The sequence below is a fragment of the Schistocerca americana genome, chromosome 2 (assembly GCF_021461395.2).
Source record: "Schistocerca americana isolate TAMUIC-IGC-003095 chromosome 2, iqSchAmer2.1, whole genome shotgun sequence".
Classification (NCBI taxonomy): domain Eukaryota; kingdom Metazoa; phylum Arthropoda; class Insecta; order Orthoptera; family Acrididae; genus Schistocerca; species Schistocerca americana.
The window spans coordinates 815,668,663-815,681,119 of record NC_060120.1 but is presented as its reverse complement, the minus strand read 5'-3'; the positions used below and the strand labels follow the sequence as shown (position 1 = coordinate 815,681,119).

General features: G+C 41.1%; 1 non-coding gene across 1 annotated transcript; it reads left to right on the top strand.

Moving 5' to 3' along the window:
• Positions 1–11,094: 11,094 nt before the first annotated feature.
• On the top strand, positions 11,095–11,169 carry Trnas-uga. Its single transcript has one exon. It is a non-coding gene; the product is annotated as a tRNA-Ser (tRNA).
• The last annotated feature ends 1,288 nt before the right edge of the window (positions 11,170–12,457 follow it).

Below are 12,457 nucleotides of genomic sequence, written 5' to 3'. Positions count from 1 at the left end.
TGAGGGATGATGCCTGTTCGTTGGCTTGCAATATGGCCTTTCATACGCCTCAATACGATCTTGTAAAGATTTTTGGGTATCGAAAGCTGTCTGAAACCAATTTTTCCTGCAACTGGGCAATTATTTTATCATACACAACAGTTTCTTGGCGTAGTTTTGTTACCGATTGGTAAAATTTTTTAATATTTTTCGTGAAGGTCTCAAAATGGAATGTCCTTATATTTTCTTTTGAAAAATGATATATGTTCATTAATCGATCGAAATTTACCAGTAACACAGATTTTCAGACGATTTGCTATGATTCTGTTTTTTAGTTTCAGTTTTTTATTTTTTCAAATGGTTTCCCAGTTTCTGCTACGCTATAGGCGTCTGGAAAACGTGTTTTTGATATATTAAATCTGTCGTTCAACTATTTTCTAAAAATCAGACGTATTGCTATAATACAGTTCAATAAAATTTGCTGACATTTTTGAAAATGCCGTCAGATCAGACGTTACGAGAAAAATTTCGGAAATTATTACTTTTGTTTAAGATAAGACAATCCGATTTTATATGGTTTTGGCCTTATTGCTAGATGTTAATAATTTTGGTCGTGGGCTCTCGTATTGTAAGCGAACACTGCGACATTCGGCGAATGGGCACACTGACATATTTGAATGAGTTGAACATTAAAGCATAGTAATATGCCGGTAACAATAATAATCACTACGCACAACACCGCACATGAATCACCACTGTTTTCACGTTAGGTACGTGATTGGTACGGCATACAATTTTCTTACATAGATAGATCAGAAAAGGGCCACCTCAAATGTGTATTTTGAGACGGGCACGTAAAAAAAAAGAAAACTCTTGCACCAGCTTATAACACTGTACGTAAAATTATGCTAAATGTAGAAGAATTGGAAGAGATATTCTTCAAACGTTTGAAAACACACAGTTTATGTCAGTAACTTACGAACTGTGTCCAATGATGAAAAAGACTGTACAGTTCGGCGCATATAACCTTAAACAGTAATTATTATCATTTTTAAATTAAAAACTCGTAAAGGCTAATTTTCAACCTACACAGATCATATACGAGCAACATGGCTTTAGTAGAGGTAAGGTAGCAGAAAGGCAGTTCTGACATGTTTGATAACGGAAGCAACAAGGCCACATTTACGAGCGGGCTATGTGGCCTACAGTGAAGGAGCCGGCAGTACAGAGTGGCCAAAACAAAGTTATTTAAAATTAAGAAAAAGTGTTTGTTTCAATACAATGGCAGGGGTCCACATAAAATTATCAAACACATAAAATTATTTTGCGTGGGATTATTCCACTGAATTTTTCAGTGACGTAAATTAAGTCAGCATTCACTTCTCAACCCCCCCTCACCCCCAGACACACACTCCGACAGCTTCGCGTCGAACTCCCAATCGCGCAGAGTTAAAAGCGTGACACTTTAGCTGTCTAACGCTAATACTTCTGAGATAATGGTTAACGGAATGTCGGCAATACAGAGTGAGTTCCCTATCACGGAATGCCTACTTGTTTCTCATCAAATGTCAACCAGACCAGGCCCTTTAATTTTTTTATTGTTAATTTACTTCCTGTCGCCAGACGCAGGTTCTTGAGCTCTTAAAGGTTGATAAAACCACATGCAGACACATTTATTCGCTAACGAGACCTTGCGGGAAACGTACAAGAAGAGTTTTAAGGTTCATGGCGCCTGACTTGTAGATTACTGACTGATAAAGTCATGGCAAATTCTCGGGACCACCGTGAGGTTTTAGCGGGAAATTCGAAAGTGTGTTGAACAAATTCGTTTAGAAAACTGTGTTTCTATAAAAACTGTTTTATTACTGCTAATTTCTTATAGCTACAATATATTAGTTTTAAAACTGAAGCGTTGTTTTTTGGATGGACGTGGATATCCACTTCTGGCTTTTTTTAAATATAATTGTTCATAGCGATGTTAATAAATTACATTAAATTCCTTCATTATTGTACTTCTTCAGTCTCAACAAATAATTACATCATACAACGGGATAGAAATACTTTATACAATTATACAGAATGGTCATAAACAGTCTGAAAAGCTTTTAGGGGACTCTGCATTGGCAAGCAATTGTTAAGAAAATAACTCAATTACGTTGCGCCGTTTCCGAATTACTTAGCACTGAAGTCAGCTAATTACGCCGTTGCGCGTGCATTTTCAACCACTTGCAAGCATCAAAATGCGGCACTGCATAGACATCTGTGGGTCTGTGGGTTATCGCTTGTTGAAATACTTATTACTAGTTAAAATGTGCGTTTTTCGGAAGCTATAAATTTAAGCTAGTTGAGCAAAAGCTAAGTTTCTTCCTTTGGAGAAAACAAAACGAAGAACACGTCTGGCGACACAGCCTCTGGCAGGCTGCTTGAATTTGTGCGATCTGCGATGTGATTGGCTGACTTCAATGCTAAATAACTTGGAAATAGATCAGCGTATCGAACGGTTTTCATAACATCTATACAAGCGTTTCAGACTGTTTCTGACCACCCCGCATAATAAACCGTCAATGCAGCAGTAGACCTTCAAAAATTGGAGAACTGCTCTAAAATGCTATTACTGCTAATTACTTCACAGAAAATTTCTTCTGGTAGGGACTGCACCACAGATCTGTGGATCCTAAATATGACACTCGGAAGCAAGAAAATAAATCGTTGAACTTTCACACAATTTGTGAACGTAGAAAGAACGACGGACTATGTAAAATGGCGCAAGATGTTTGAAATCCTCTTAGAAGTAGATCACAAACTAGAGAAAATAAGTAATGTACATAATGTAAAAGAACGTACATAGTATCTGTGCTTGGGGGGGGGGGGGGGAATAATATGGAAGAGGACTGAGTGGAGGAAACGAAGCACAATTTCTTACAAAAAAGGCTAAAAAAATTGTGTGCAATAATCAGCACACATACCAATGCTGTCACTTCATAATAGGGACTTAACATCTGAGGTCATCAGTTCCCTAGAACTTAGAACTACCTAAACCTAACTAACCTAAGGACACCACGCACATCCATGCCCGAGGCAGGATTCGAACCTGCGACCGTAGCGGTCGCGCGGTTAGAGACTGAAGTGCCTAGAACCGCTCGGTCACACAGGCCGGCGTTCAGTTACAATTAGCACACTATAAGGTGGCCCTTTTACAGAGGATGCTGTGAGCAACAGCTTGCGATCGGACAATGGCTGCCGGTCGTTGTCGAATCCTGCCTAGGGCTTGGAGGTATGTGATGTTCTTAGGTTAGTTAGGATTAAGTAGTTCTAAGTTCTAGGGGACTTATAACCTCAGATGTTAAGTCCCATAGTGCGCAGAGCCATTTAAACCATTTGGACAATGGCTGCTGGTAGAAGCTCCGCCTCCTTTCCTCGATAGTAAAAATAATAACCATTATGCACAATGCCGCACATGAGTCAATACTATTTCACAATGGCTGCTTTATTGCTACGTATATAGGCTAGGCACGAGCATAGATATTCGTAGCTAAGCTTGGCACGAGCATAGATATTCGGAAGTGACCTGAAGTCAGTCGAGATTCACCGGTCAGGAAAATATCACCTTAAAGTATGCTATCAGAGCGATTGAATGCCCTTTCGGTATTCTCATTTTAGCAGTGTTTGTCTGATAACATGAGAAATACTGCACGAGTTAGAGGAACAACACTACTGGAGGCTTTTAGATCCCAGTACCACCTGGCATTTTAAAATTTGCAAAGCGAAATAGTTTTCAGATTTCACAACAGGTGGCTTTGAGTGTGCACAGTTGTGACTAGTCCCAATCCATTAAATTTTCAATCTTCAATCGAGCTGATTGTATTTTTCCACCGGTGCGTGTTGAGGGAGAGTGGGGGGGGGGGGGATATTTGCGCTTACCTTCCCTTCGTTGTTCGTTGGATACTGCTTGATAAGCGTACAGTCACTGCTGTCTCTGAAAGTCAGGAGAAACTACATGACTCGTCGAATGATGGAGTAAACAATGTGCTGACCATAGGATGTTGGCTGAGAATAAACCAAAGAAAGACGGAAACACCAAAGTGTAAATGACATTCGTGACAAACTTAGCATCACAATTGGGGAACACGTAATCTGTATCTACATGTACAACTATATTACTTGCAGACCACTGTAAAGTGCTTGGCAGAGGGTGCTTCTCACTGAATAGATGAAAACGAATTCCTCTGCTGTCATGGAAAAAAGCAAAGTATGGCGGATGACACAAGGACGTAAGAAGCATAGATAGGTTTTCAGGGCAATAGAAGTCTACTAGTACCAAATGCAGGCCTTAAGTTCAGGCAGAAATTTCTTGGAATGTGCGTCGGAAGTACAGCACTGAATGTGAGAGCGAAAAACTAAAAACAATGGTGTCCGCGGATGAGTGACAGGGGGTGGGGTTGGTGGGTGCACAAGAGTAAGCATCTTGCCTCCTCCCCCTGATATCATGGAATCTGGAGCGCGGATTTGTTATTGATTACAAAATTGTCATGTTGTTGTTGCGGTCTTCAGTCCAAAAACTGGTTTGATGCAGCTGTCTGTGCTACCCTATCTTGTGGAGACCTCTTCCCCTACGAGTAACTATTGAAACCTACTGCATCTGCTTACTGTATTCAGTGTAGGTAGTACCATTAATTTCCCTTCTCCCCAATTCTGTTCAGTACTTTCTCACTAGTTACGCGATCTACCCATATAATCTTCAGCATTCTTCTGTAGCACCACATTTCGAAAGCTTATATTTTCTTCTTGTCTAACCTTTTTATCACCCATGTTTCACTTCCATACATGGCTACACTCCAAACAAATACTTTCCGAAAGTACTTCCTAACATTTAAAGCTATACTTGATATTAACGAGTTTCTCTTTTTCGGAAATGCTTTTCTTGCCGTTGCCATTTTACATTTTACATCCTCCCTACTTCAAGTAGCATCAGTTATTTTACTTCCCAAATAGCAAAATTCATCTACTACTTTAAGTGTCTCATTTCCTGATCTGATTTCCTCAGTACCACCTGATTTAACTCTACTACATTCCATTATCCTCGTTTTGCTTTTGTTGATGTTCACCTTGTATCCTCCTTTCAAGACACTGTCAATTCCGTTCAACTTCTCTTCCAGGTCCTTTGCTGTCTCTGACAGAATTACAATGTCGTTGGCAAACCTCAGAGTTTTTATTTCTTCTTCCTGGACTTCAATTCCTACTCCAAATTTTTCTGTGGTTTCCTGTTCTGCTTGCTCAGTATTCAGACTGAATAACATCGGGGATAGGCTACAACTCTGTCTGCCTCCCTTCTCAGCCACTGCTTCCCTTTCATGGCCATCAACTCTTATAACTGCCATCTGTTTTCTGTACAAATTGTAAATAGTCTTTCGCTTCCTGTATTTTACCCCTGATTAATTCAGAATTTCAGAGAGAGTATTCCAGTCAACATTGTCAAAAGCTTTCTCTAAGTCTACAAATGCTCTAAATGTAGGTTTACCTCTCCTTAACCCATCTTCTATGGGAAGTCGTAGGGTCAATATTGCCTCGCGTGTTCCTTCATTTCCATGAAATCCAAACTGATCTTCCCCGAGGTCAACTTTTACCAATTCTACCATTCTTCTGTAGAGGGTTCGTGTTAGTATTTTGCAGCCGTGACTTATTAAACTGATAGTTCGATAATTTTCACACCTGTAAACACCTCCTTTCTTTGGAATTGGAATTATTATATTCTTCTTTCGTCTGAAGGTATTTCGCCTGTCTCTTATATCTTACTCACCGCATGGAAGGGTTTTGCCATGGCTTGCTCTCCCAAGGCTATCAGTAGCTCTAACGGAATACTGTCTACTCCCGGCGCCTTGTTTCGACTTAAGTATTTGAGTGTTTTGTCGAATTCTTCACACAACGTCATGTCTCCCTTCTCATCGTCATCTATTTCCTCTTCCATTTCCATAATGTTGCCCTCAAGTATATCTCCATTGTATAGATCCTCTACGTACTCCTTCCACCATTCTGATTTTACCTTTTCTGCTTGGGACTGGTTTTCCATCTGAACCCTTGATATTCATACACGTTGATCTTTTTTCCCCAAAGGCCTCTCTAATTTTCCTGTAGGCAGCATCTATTTTGCTCCTAGTGATATATGCTTGTGCATCCTTACATTTCTCCTCTAACCATTCCTACTTAGCCATATTGCACTTCGTGTCGATCTCTTATTTTGGACGTTTGTATTCCCTTTCACATGCTTCGTTTATTGTATTTTCACATTTTGTCCTTTCATCGATTAAATTAAGCCGGCCGGAGTGGTCAAGCGGTTCTAGGAGCTTCAGTCCGGAACCGCGCGACCGCTACGGTCGCAGGTTCGAATCCTGCCTCGGGCATGGATGCGTGTGATGTCCTGAGGTTAGTTAGGTTTAAGTAGTTCTAAGTTCTAGGGGACTGGTGACCTCAGCTGTTAAGTCCCATAGTTCTCAGAGCCATATGAACCATTTTGATTAAATTAAATATCTCTTGTGCTACCCAAGGATTTCTACTAGCCATCGTATTTTTACCTACTTGATTCTCTGCTATCTTTACCATTTCATCTCTCAAAGCTACCCATTCTTCTGCTACTGCATTCCTTTTCCCTGTTCTTGTCAATCGTTCCCTAATGCTCCCTCAGAAACTCTCTATAGCCTCTGGTTCTTTCAGTTTATCCAGGTGCCATCTCCTTAAATCCCTGCCTTTTTGCGGTGTCTTCAGTTTTAATCTGCAGTTCATAACCAATAAATTGTGGTTGGAGTCCATATATGACTCTGCAAATGTCTTACAATTTAAAACCTGGTTCCGAAATCTCTATCTTACCATTACATAACTGATTTGAAACCCTCCGGTGTCTTCAGGTATCTTCCATCTATACATCCTTCTTACGTGATTCTAAAATAAAACGTTAGCTATGACTAAATTATGCTCTGTGCAAAATTCTACCAGGCCGCTTCCTCTTTCATTCTTTTCCCTCACTACATATTCACCCACTTCTTTTCGTTCTCTTCCTTTTCCTGCTATTGAATCCCAGTCGCCCACGACTATTAAATTTTCGTCTGCCTTAAATATTTGAATAATTTCTTTTATCTCATCGTACATATCCTCAATCTCTTCCTCATCTGCGGTGCTAGTTTGCATATAAACTTGTACTATTGTGGTGGGTGTGTGCTTCACGTCCATCTTGGCTAGAATAATGTGTTTACTATGCTGGTCATTCTAGCTTATCTGCGTTCCTATTTTTCATTCATTATTAAACCTACTCCTGCATTACCCCTATTTGATTTTGTATTTATAATCCTGTATTCACCTGACCAGAAGTCCTGTTCCTCCTGCCACCGAATTTCATTAATTCCCACCATATACTGTCATACACTTGTAGAAATGCTTACAACTCTAGTACAACGTGGACGACCGCAATGAGAAATACTGTGCCTTTAACAGCTTATGTCTGTTGCTTATTACAATGTTCACAAGAAATTATTGCCGTTTACTTACGCACAGCTGTGCTTTCTAAATGATCTAAACTCAAGGTAGGTCGAATATTTGCACATTAGTGTTCAAACGAAGCCCCCAATATTTTCTCTTTCGATTCCTTCCACACCAGTGATGCCCAAAGTGGTCTATGTCGAATCCCAGAGGTCGACTCGAACCTGCAAGGGGTCCGTGACAGCAGAAAAAAGGAGGTTCATTAGATGTAAACGGGGGTCCACGAGAGTGAATCCCAATTACTCAGGTCGCAACCAAAATTCCGAATGTTTGACACTGAGCTGAAACTTGCTCCTGTGTATGTCACTATTTGTCTCACTGATTTAGAGAGAAGATGGCGCAACTCTATTTTCGCTCTCCTGCTCGCTACTTCCGGAATCAATATTGACTATTTTTCCTGACCCACTGTTCACTGAGGAGTGGAAAGAGAATCGCTTCTTGAAGCATCAAGAGATATATTAACTTGTGATACAACACAGCATGGCACAACGGTCACTTCGCAAAGGTTACAAACGCAAGATTCTGTGCTATGGCAGAGGTTGGCAGTGGCTGGTCACAAAACATGAGCGGTAACTAGTTTACAAACAAAGCGGTTCTCACTATTGAGAAAATTTATGCATCAGTTCTTAAGGGATGATTCAAATCTTTGACTAAACAGTAATGCTGTTTGTAGGGGATCATAAAGGATTCCTAATAGTTTGTCGTTCAGTTAGTTTTAGGCAGTCTACATCATCATACTGTTTACATTTGTCCACTTCCTTTATCAAAGATGTTATGCTAATCGGTAACTGATTATGAAATTTATATCACACTGCCACCAAGAATATTATCTGTAATAATGAATTAAATGTAGAAATATATTGCTAGGCAGGTACAATTTCTTTTAAATAATTATATAGTCGTTTAAGTAAAATGCATATATCTTCATAGTAAACTTATGCAAAAAGGGACTTAACAGTTATTTTTGCTGAAGTATGTCGACGTAAGTATAATTATATAAGTTCACCAATAAAATTATAAGTACTAAAATTAAGGCAATGTTATGACGCACATTTTAATTTGATTAAAATCTTAATTTGCAATTTGCTGCCAGTTGTACATTTCAGAATTTAGGTACACCTATCTTCTCAAATTTATAGAACATAGCACAAATTTTTTTCTGTAGCTTCATACCTATCCAGTAGACCTAAACTTTACTGCAGTTTCAACTAAATTATAGATTACAAACTAAACTGTAAACTAAATTCTAAACTAAATTATAGATTCTTAGTTAGGAAAACCTTCTAAAAATTAAAAGGATAAAACAGGTGAAGATTTGACATAGTTTCAAATACTTAAAGAAAAGCTTCAAAGAGGCCTTGTTGGGTCTTTTGAAAGCTTAATTTATGGAAAACGCAACCATTTTATCAAATACAATATCAGCAGCAGCAGATGGAGCACCTGCCATGTTTGGACGCTATCTTGAGTTTATAAGGCATTTAGAACAGGGTATTTGCAATACACTGCGTCATTATCGATAACATTTAGTTGCTAAAAATGTGAGCAGCAGACTGCATAAATCTCTTCAATTTGTCATTGACGTAGTAAATAAAATTCGAAGTAACTCGCTGAAAATTAAGTTATTTGCTCAATTATGTGATGAAAATGACGAGAACTTCGAACACACTAAAATATATCAGGCTAATACTTTATCGATGACTGAAATGGAAGCCTATCTATTAAGCATTCAACAGAAAGTAAAAAATAGATTAAAATTACTAAAACTAATAACTGGCCGAACATGGGAATTGGACCCTTCCACAATCCTCTACACCTACAAAGCTCTAATACGGTCCATCTTCTGCCACGCCAGTGTGGCATGGACTTCCGCCTCTTCCTCCTTTTATTGCGCCCTATAGTTCCTCGTACGCCATGCACTCCACCTAACCTTTCAGATCCACTCGCATCGTCTACCAACTTATAAAATTTCCCAGCCTACTCTTCCATCTCGAACACGTCCATATATCCTATTTTACCTGTAAACTCGACGCTATCCGCCCCCTAATTTCACCCCTGCTCGTTGATCCTGGTAGTCAGCCGTACCTCTGCCACCACATTCCCCCAACGCTGCAGCTCCACGCCCTCCACATCCTCTCTGAACGAAACTCTAATCGCCTTCCCTTACCTGGCCATGAAATCCGCCCTGATACATACCCATCCTAACAGATATAGGAAATCCTTATCGCCCCCCCCCCTCCCCATTGTCAGAGCTCTCTTCCCCTCCAATCTTCTCCACCCACTTCCTAAGTCTTGGCTCAGAAGGGCATCCCGCTCTACTCTTCCCCATCCCTCTTCCAAACATCCTTCCATACAAACCCCCTCCTACACGCAACCTTTAAAGGCTACAGTCCGATGATACCATTCTCCCTGGCAGTCTAGATGCACACTCATCTCTTCAGTTATCTATGTATCTCTTTTAATAAGTCACACATCGGCCTTTCCGTTTTACTTTAGGCAACTGTCTACCTGTTTTCATATCTTCATGTGCGACACTCATTTTCCGTTCACCTGTGTCTGTGGTTTCACTAATCACCGAATCAAACTATTTTAACTCATGCAGCTAACGATCTGTCTTTTTACTGTACAAAACTTTTCTTTTGTCACCCGCCATATCCAAATTATATATTATGTGTTGTATTTCTTTACTTTTTTAAAAAATTTCCTCTTATGTGCAGAATAGCGGTAAATTCTATCAGCTGGTAGCCTACCCCCTGTCCATATGGGACGGGGAGGATGAAATAAAAGTTAATAAAAGAAACCTTGATGATTACTTCTTCACACTGAAGTACGCTGTCTCTAAAGAGGCTTACGTTTGACTAGATTTTTCGCACTTTTTGAGACTATTTTAGAGCTTTTAGATGCTACAGATCCAATTTTTAAAGAAAATTTAATCAAGTGGTAAACAGATAAAAGATGACAATCTAAATTTGATAAACACAAGCTATATCATTTCTATTCTTGCCAGGTTTCAAGTAACGAAGAAAAACACTGGACGGCGCGAATTTTCCAAGTTTCCCAAAGTGTATTAGACAACGTGTCGGGGATAATGACGGTTCAACCTAGTTTAACATTTAAATGTCCTTCACACAAATTTTGAAATTAGGTTTGAGAACGTTTTGACCATTAAAATACCACAGCGGATTGGCAATATGTACAGTTATATTGAAAAGGCCTGTGTCATATTTCAAGAGGAACTGATCGGACTAGGCACTGACGAAGAGCTTAAGGTACAGTTTGGAAAGTCATATCAGCAATTCTGGCTTCAGAGGGGCTTATTTGTTGCTTATACTGTATTATGCGTCGCGAGGGGGTTTTTGACAGCCTCTTCGTCTTCATGCTGTGATATCCAAGCTCCCGAGACTTTGAAATTTCCTGGCAGATTAAAACTGTGTGCCGGACCGAGACTCGAACTCGGGACCTTTGCCTTTCGCGGGCAATTGCTCTACCAACTGAGCTACCCAAGCACGACTGACACCCCGTCCTCACAACTTTACTTCCGCCAGGTAGAACAGGGGCGGAAGTAAAGCTATGAGGACGGGGCGTGAGTCGTGCTTGGGTAGCTCAGTTGGTAGAGCACTTGCCCGTGAAAGGCAAAGGTCCCGAGTTCGAGTCTCGGTCCGGCACACAGTTTTAATCTGCCAGGAAGTTTCATATCAGCGCACACTCCGCTGCAGAGTGTTTGGGATTAGAAATACATCTCTAGCGGTTTGTGCAAAAAATGGTTCAAATGGCTCTGGTTGTATTATTAAGGAGGTTGCTGAAATAAGAATGAGCGAGAAGAACTTTATCCGCAGTAGCAGATATTATTTGAGCGGTGTGTGGAAACGAGCGCTCGGTGCAGAAAAGCAGCAGAGAAGTTCTTTGCAGTGTTTAGGTTCCCACGGAAGCGGTGGCGCCACCTGCACAGACATTGACACCGTCTGTGACAGCAGTACGTTATCGCCGACCGATCAGAAACCGTCCACAGGCTGTATAAGGAAATCACAGCAACAGTGAAGACACTATAAAGCCCTCCAAATCCCAGAACGCCATGCACTCCGCCTCACCTTCCATATCCGCCTTCCATCCTCCACATGCATCTTCTACAACCTCATCCCCTTCCCCCACCTTCTTCTTTTTCCCGAACACATACACGCCGTGAACATCATCTGATTACTTGATAGCCCCACCCCCTGGTGTCCCCCTTCCTCTACACCCCAGCCTGTTGCCATGCCTTTACAGTTGTGTCCCGCCCTCTCTCCATCTCCACACACTCCACCTCCTTCCCAAAGCAACTCGCAACTTCCAGTACCTACCCCTCCCAGGAGATGAGCTTTGCCCTGACATCTACGCCTCCTACCAATTCTAACCCTACCTTCCCCCCTGCCACTCCTCAGGGCTCCCTCTCCCATCCCCTTCCCCTGAGTGGTTTTCCTGTCTCCTCCACTCCCCTCCCTTTCCAGTGCATTCCTTCTTTGTCTCTGCACTCCCTCCTGCCTTGCTTTCTCTCTACCTCTCACCCCGCCCGTCTCCTGCCCCTTGGTGCGCCCCCTGCACTCCTTTTCTTTTCATCCCAACCCCTCCCCCACAGCATCTTGCTCTTCCCTCTTTTTCCCTCCTCTCAGGCCTCTCCCTCAGCAGGTCCCTCCCAGTAGTTTTTATTCTTCGCCATGTGTGTTTTGTCTCTTAGAGTGGTTTTAAAGTGTCTTTGTTCTGGAGTGTTTCAATACTGTGGCCTACTTTTAACCTGTATGTGTGACTTAGGTGTATTTTATGTGCCACACGAATATGTATATGTTTCTCCTTTTATTAATTGTCATTTCACTCGGCTGAAGAGCGGCAGATTGTGCCACTGTCAGCCCTCCCCTGCCCATATGGGACAGGGGAATGAAATCACAATAAAAAAAAAAACAGTCAAGACAGTCAGTTGCTC